The sequence below is a fragment of the Oryctolagus cuniculus genome, chromosome 3 (genome assembly GCF_051225735.1).
Source record: "Oryctolagus cuniculus isolate XC-2025 breed Fujian yellow rabbit chromosome 3, ASM5122573v1, whole genome shotgun sequence".
Classification (NCBI taxonomy): domain Eukaryota; kingdom Metazoa; phylum Chordata; class Mammalia; order Lagomorpha; family Leporidae; genus Oryctolagus; species Oryctolagus cuniculus.
The window spans coordinates 179,468,293-179,476,208 of NC_142869.1; the positions used below are offsets into that span (position 1 = coordinate 179,468,293).

The following is a 7,916-nucleotide window of genomic DNA, read 5'->3' on the forward strand; positions in this document are numbered from 1 at the left end:
CAGCTGTCACTCCTGTTGAGTAAGCAGGAGTCTGTGACGTTCATGAGTCATCAGCTCTGACAGCAGAGCAGGGGTCCTGAATGGTTGAAGGATGCTCTGGGAAGGGCTGCTATAATGAAGGCCCAGCTGCTGCTCAGTTCCCCCTCAGTACCCCTGAGGCAACCTCTGTGGTCAAGTAGGACCCTCCCAGGTAAGGGGACTGGGATATTTTTCTAGAACTGGATGCCATAAAAGGATCGACATTCCAGTCTCGGAACAGCTTAGCAAATAACAACATTGTGTGTAATTCCCAGCAGCAAAGTGCTGAGACTGAACGGATGTCATCTCAGTGTCATTTAGAAAAGTAGCTTGGAGGGGGGGGTAGTCAGCAAAGCTAAAAATCAGCCATAGGCACACTCTGCAGATTCCTGGGTGCCCTGAAATCTAGAGGGACCCTGAAGGTAGTGAGTGCTGCTTCCCCATGAGCTTGTAATTCCTGAGGAAGGTGACAGTGAATCTGCTGACAATTCATTTGTAAGTGCACATTACGCAACTTCCTTTTGGGATCAAGGTCATGGAGTAGATTCTCCTTCTCTGCTCCAGGCATTGAGCTGTCGCGTCACAACTTCTGCATTTTGGGGTTGTCATTTAACTGTCTTGTACTGCAAACAGGTGTGATCATCCAGTCGGAAAACAGATGAACTCAAAGATTAAATAGAGATCAAGATTTCAGTTGATATTTGATTGAGTGGGGGTTCACTCCTAAATCCTTTTTATTCACAGACTTTATGCAAAATTTCTGCACTCAGAAATGGGAGAATTTATAGCACCAGAGTAACTCATGACAGCCTCTAGCACTGGGATGTTGTGGTTAGCTCTGGATACCATAACAAAACATCATAGACTGTATGACAGAAAGACCAGAGATTATTTCCCTCACAATTCTGGGAGTCTGAGATCAGGGCACCAATATGGCTTGAAAGTGTGGTGAGGGCTCTTTTTCTGCCTTGCAGAAAACCACTTTCTTGCTGTGTCCTCATCTGGGAGAGAGAGAGAGAGAGAGAGAGAGAGAGAGAGAAGAGCACTTTATGGTGTCTCTTCTTAGAAGGCAACTAAGCTCATTATGAAGAACCTACCTTCATAGCTGAATCATATGTCTTCCCAAAGATCCCTTCTGCAAATGCTAAGGTAATGGGATTGAAGCTTCACTGTGAGTACTGAGGGACACAATGCCTTCCACAGAAGGACTGAGGTTGGTTCAGATGGGCTCTGTAGGAGCTGGCTTAGCCTAGGGGGTATCCCATAAGATGATCAGAGGGCAAGATGAAGTTCCTGAGAGCTTACAGCATAGTGTGGGGATGACTAGCAATGGTTTATGCTCACATAGAGCAGTTATGTGTGAGGCACTGTTCAGAGTACTTTACATACGTTAATTCACTGAACCCACTAAGAACAGTAAATAACTACTATTATCCTTATTTTACAGATGAGCAAATTAAGTCATAGGGAGATGAAATAATGTCTACTAGCCACACTGCTATTAAGTGTGAGATTCTAACCACATACTCTAGTTGTAGAATTTGCCTTTCTAACTAAGATTTCAGCTACTTCTCTCAGAGAAACCATTTCTTCCAGGAAATTGGGATACTAGGAAGGGGGATTTCCTTGCTTTCTACCCATCATCTCTGGAAAAGTGGGCATGTGGCTGAATCTGATTTTGCATAAATGGTGGAGCTGCAGGCAGTGGGGAAAGAGCAAATAAGGGATGCAGGAACCGACCTGCTCAGGCCCTGGATTTCTGCTGTGTTCCTCACCCTTCACTTCAGCTGGGCAGGCTGCCCGCTGACACTGTTTTCAGGTGGGATTCTCATAGGGCAAATGGCAGGTTTGCTGGTTTTGTCAGCAAGGAAAGGACAGAGATGGAAATCTTACCAGCTGCTGCTGCCCAATAGCCAGCCTGTGTCAGGAATTAGGGATAAAAATAAGTGGAAATTGTCTTTGGTGTTGCTGTTGTTCTAATATCTGGATGGTCTGTGTCTAATTCTGTGTTGTTTATATTTAGTTCACCTGAGACCAAAGTGAAAAGCTTTGAAAAGCTTTGGTCCTCTGCCGTTCCCCATTTAGTCCCTCTGTCCTGCTTTTGCCTTTATTATCTCCTCTCTCCAAACTGAACTCCATGAAGGCAGGGACTGTACTGTTTATTCCACTCAGTGCTGTGTCCATAAGGGTTTGATAAACACATTGGTAGGTTATAATGTTTACTGAAGGAATAAACAAATGAATGCATTGAATTAAGTCTGTCTTGCTGTAGATGATAGGAGAATTGACACAATGAAGAAATGGGAAACCCCGTAACAATTTACTTTATCATAGATATCTTAAAAAAAAAGATTTCAGAGAGCCAGAGGCAGAGAGAGAGAGAGAGAGAGAGAGAGAGAGAGAAGTCCTCCATCTGCTGCTTCACTTCCCAGATGGCCACAATGGCTTGATCTGTACTGATCCAGAGCCAGGAGCTTCCTCTGGGTTTCCCACGCAGGTGCAGGGGCCCAAGGACCTGGGCCATCTTCCACTGCTTTTCCAGGCCACAACAGAGAGCTGGATGGGAAGTGGAGCAGCCGGGACTCGAACTGGTGCCCATATGGGATGCCAGAGCTACAGGTGGTGGCCTTATCCACTGTGGCACAGTGCTGGCACTATCATAGGTATCTTTCAAGTTTGTTCTATTCTTCCCTTCAGAGCCCATTAAGAGACAGCTTCTATGAGGATCTTGGTGCCATTTCATTGAGGTGTCTCAGTGTATGTTTTCAGTACAGAGCAATCTCAGAGTTGCAGGTAATTGAGTGGTTGCCCTGATCATGTAACATCTTTCCATGTAGTTGGGGACAGTTTCCAGGAAGATGTATTATAAGAATATGGGTTATACATGGGTACTTCCAAAAAGTTGATGGAAAATAGAATTCAGATATAAGCAGTATACAGGAGGGCATTTGGCCTAGAGGTTAGGAGGCCAGTTGAGAATCCTGCATCCCATATTGGAGTACTTATTTTTTTATACCCATCTCTAACTCCCGACTCCTGATAGCTGTTAATACAGACAGAAAGCATTGGTGATGGTTCAGATAATTGGGTTTCGGCTACTCAAGTAGCAAGGCCTGGGCTGAGTTCCAAGCTCAATGTTGTGTAAATGTTGTGAGCATTTGAGCTGTAAACCAGTGGACAGGAGCTACCTGTTTATCTCTCTGCTTCTCAAATAAATGAAGTTTTTTAAAAGTTCATTTTGGAACAAAAATTTTTATGTGCATGAATAGGAGGTGTGTTTAGTAGGAAAATATATATTATGAAAAATCTCTTCATAGTTTTTAATTTTTTCCTTACAAACAATCTTTTAGTAACATTTTCCACATTTTAAAGAACCCTATCATACACACACACACACACACACACGCACACGTTAGGCTTTCCTCCAAAGTGCCAGTTTCTAAAATAATTTTCTGAAGTCGGTGGATTGGATTATTTTCTCTGTCACCCCCACTCTCACCCAGGGTGAGGTTTTTTTTTTTTTTTTTTTTAAGATTTATCTATTGATTTGAAAGTCAGGGTTACAGAGTGAGATATGGGGAGACAGAGAGATCTTCCATCTACTTGCCTACTCCCCAGATGACCACAAAGGCTAGGGCTGGGCCAGGCTGAAGTCAAGAGCCAGCAGCTTCATCCAGCTCTTCCATGTGGGTAGCAGGGGCCCAAATGCTTGGATCATCTTCTGTTGCTTTTCCCAGGCCATTAACAGGGAAGTGGATCAGAAGTTGAGCAGAGCCAGCATTGAGGCATAGAGGGTAAAGCATCTGGCATCCCATAGGAGTGCTGGTTCAAGTCCAAGCTGTTCCACTTCCAATCCAGCTCCCTGCTAATGTACTTGGGAAAGCAGTGGAACATGGTTCAAGTGCTTGGGCCCCTCCACCCATGTGGGAATCGTGGATGAAGCTCCTGGTTCCTGGCTATGGGCCTGGCCCAGACCTGGCCATTTTCACTATTTGGGGAGTAAACCAGAGGATGGAAGAATCTCTCTCTCTCTTTCTCTCTCTCTTTCTCTCTCTTTCTGTCTATTCTCCTCTCTCTGTAACTCTTCCAAATAAATAAATAAATCTTAAAAATAAGAAGTAGAGGAGCCAGGACAGGAACTGGCACCCATACAGCTGCTTTACATGATACACCACAACACAGACTCCAAGGGTGAGTTTTTTTTTTCTTTAAAGATTTATTTATTTTTATTTGAAAGTCAGAGTTGCAAACAGAGAGGAGAGGCAGAGAGAGAGAAAGAGAGAGAGAGATGTCTTCCATCTGATGGTTCACTCCCCAATTGGCCTCAACGGCTGAGCTGCGCCAATCCGAAGAAGCCAGGAGCAGTGAGCTTCTTCCAGGTCTCCCACGCGGGTGCAAGAGCCCAAGGACTTGGGCCATCTTCCACTGTTTCCCAGGCCATAGCAGAGAGCCAGGTCAGAAGTGGAGCAGCTTGGACTCAAACTGTCGCCCATATGAGATGCGGGCACTTCAGGCCATGGTGTTAACCCACTGCACCACAGTGCTGGCCAGGGTGAGGTTTTTTGTTGTTGTTGTTGTTTTTTTTTGTTGTTGTTGTTGTTGTTTGTTTTTTTTTTTTTTTTGACAGGTAGAGTTAGAGAGAGAGAGAGACAGAGAGAAAAGTCTTCCTTTACCATTGGTTCAGCCCCCCAATTGCCACTGCGGCCAGCGAGCTGTGGGTGGCATACCCTGCTGATCCCAAGCCAGGAGACAGGTACCTCTCCTGGTCTCCCATGCAGGTGCAAGGTCCAAGAACTTGGGCCATCCTGCACTGCACTGCCAGGCCACAGCAGAGAGCTGGCCTGGAAGAGGAGCAACCAGGACAGAATCCGGCACCTGACCGGGACTAGAACCCGGTGTGCTGGTGCTGCAGGCGGAGGATTAGCCTAGTGAGCTGCAGCACTGGCCTCAGGGTGAATTTTTTTTTTAAAGATATACATGACAGAAAAAACAAACTTGTTTTAATATACTATTTACATATTAAGTATAAACCATCGCAGTAAAAGCTTTCCAAACATTGGCAAGAAAAGCCGAAAAATTGTTGGTCTTTCTCACATTCTCCTGAAATTCCTCAAGGCACTTGAGATGAGGAGCACTATCTGACACTTCATAGTCCCTTGCTTCATTTAGACGCCAAGAAAACAAAAATGGGCTCTCAGGATGCTTAGGGTCAATATTAGTGAAAATAAACTGCAATTTGTCACCATATATTTTTCGAATTTCCAGTCCAAGGCGACCTTTATACAAGTCCGCAGATTTCTGCAGCCTTTTCAACCTCTCTTCATTAGCTTTGTTGGCAGTGGAGATAGTTTCCTTCTTCCTAGAATACTCTTCCTTAAGATCCTGGATATTTCTTCTAAGGTCTTCCAATTTCTGCTTTTTGTCTTTTACTTCAGCAATCAGTTTTAACAAGTTATCTTTTTTCTCTGGAATCAACTCATTCTGTCTGTTGACCTGATTTTTATATTCCAGATACATCTCAATCATTCGTTCTTCTTCCTTCAGTTTCACAGACAGTTTTTCTGTAAGTGACTTGACCGAGTCTTTGTGGGCGTCTCTTAGCCCCACCATCTGACAAGGAGCGTCACTCAGAGCTCTTCTGTATTTGCTCCCAAATTCATTTATGTTTTTATCAAACAGTGCCAGCTTGTCCTCCACCATTTTGCAAGGCAATGCTTTAACTCTAGATATTCAGGGTAGATCAAGTGCCCCGGGCTTAACTGTGCTTAAAGGGGCAGCAGGAATCCAAGGCGCCTTCACCTCCTAAGGCCCTCTTAGTAGGCCTAAGTCCCTGTTAGTAGGTAAGTGTGCGAGACACTCTAGCATCCTGGGAAACGACACCGACTCCGTTTCTATCACAAGTAAAACTGGTGACATCTAAGGTGACGCCCAACTCTATCCCCTCCGGAGTCCAGCATTGAGAGTCGGGAGGCCCCTCCCCGCCCGGCCTCTAAAAACAAGTCTACGGCGCCTCTCCCTCCCACCCCCGACCCCGACTCGAGCAGGGAAGTGGACGGCCGAGTGGGCACTTAGACAGCTCAGTCCAGGACGTGTACCAGGAGGGGCAGAGTCATCTCGTTCAGCTAAACCCGCAACCGTTCGGCGAGGCCGCTACCCACCCCTCCAGGCCAAAAGTCTGGAAGTGAAAGGACGCACGTTTTACAAATGCCGCCCAACATACGTACACATGTCCCATCCCCAAGCCCACAGTCTCCTACCGTCACAAGAGGGCCCAGCTCGGCACCCACCCTCCCTCACCTTGGCAGGCAGGCCTTAGCCCCGCCGCCATCCATGCACTAAAATCTGCGTCACCTCCAGCCAAAACCCAGTCTTCAGCTCTCTCAGGGTGAGTTTTAACACAAGTTGTTAGAACAGCATGCTGACTCCCTCTTAGTTCTTGGTGGGATCAACCAGGGCCATTGAAAATATTCTGGTGTGAACCTGCAGGTACCAAAACCTGGAGTGGAGACATGAACTGCTCCTGGTCACCTCATGTACTAAGGTGGCTGTTCATTGTCGTGAGAGTCCTTCCATTCACAGATGTCTGCTCAAGGGCAGGTGCTTTGACCTTGGAAGAAACAAAGATAAAGATTGCATCTGTCACAAGAAGAAACAGTCACATCTGCTTAGAGCCCAGAGACTTGACTTCTTGGCATTACCCTTGTCAGGAATACCTGGGTGATGTTGGACAAGTCACCTAATCTCTTTGAGTCCTACTTATGCAGTGCTAAGGAGAGGAGTTTAATGAGTTAGTTGTTGAGGCCAGGATCACAATCAGATCTGGAGATTCTGGAAGTTGCACAGATTCTGTAAGACACAGAGACAGTCATAAGATATTTTTATTGGTGTTCCGTGAATTAACATAATTAATACCTCTACTTTCAGAAAGAATCAGTCATATGAACAACAGTTCTTGATCTCAGATTGGACAAATTTTAACTGATGTAAAAAGGAAGAAAGACCCCAGATTTGTGCTGTCCAATATGGTAGCCACCAGCCACATGTGAGTATTTAAATACAAAATAATTTAAATAAAATAAAACAAGAAATGCGGTTCCTCAGTCACGTGGCCACATTTCAGGTGATTAGGAGCCGCTTATACCTGGTGTCTGTTTTACAAGCTTCCTTCTGCCACTCAGCACTGCCCTGGAGCTTTGCCTGGACCACAGGCTCCCTATCCTTGGAAAAGAGTACAGGTGTTTTGGCCCTAAGGGGACCGGGCCCAACTTTGGGGAATGAAAGAATGGATGGAAAGTCCCTTGTGGACAAAGGAGTGCAAGAAACACTTCAGGCAAAGGGTAGTTATACCGGACAAGAGTTTGAGAAATATGGAAAGCATGGGGTGTTGGGGAAGGGATGAAGAAACATGTGAACCATTCTGAGCCTTGAATCTTGACAGTCCTGGAGCTCTGGATCACCCAAGACCACAAAAGCGGAGTTCCTTATAAAGATTGTTACCCTACGCACAACTGATTCCAACAGTGGAAAAGTGTGAGGGGAACAGGGCTGTCTTAAGCCCCAAGAAAGGAAGGGCCTTCTCGGAACTCAGTGCTGGGGAAAATGTTAGTCACTTGCGCCATGTTAAAGAAGGGAAGGTCGCTGTATAACAGTCAGTGGCAGGAATGGGTAGAAGTCAGGCTGTCTTGAAATGAGGAAGAAGGTAGCCACTTTATCTGGAGGTTGGCAACTTAATTACAGATCTGTGCAGTCAAAGCCATCTTGTACCTTGAAGTGTAGGCTTCTGTTTACACAGAATGCCTGTCAAAGGAGAAGGTTGAGTTTTGCCCTCCTTGCCAGCCCCGTTTTCAGGGGGCCATGCCTGTGGGGAGGCAGCTGGGAAAGAGTGTAATTCTACCTGC

General features: G+C 45.7%; 1 pseudogene; it reads right to left on the bottom strand.

Moving 5' to 3' along the window:
• Positions 1-5,037: 5,037 nt before the first annotated feature.
• On the bottom strand, positions 5,038-5,824 carry LOC138849083 (kinetochore protein Spc25 pseudogene; annotated as a pseudogene).
• Positions 5,825-7,916: the final 2,092 nt, after the last annotated feature.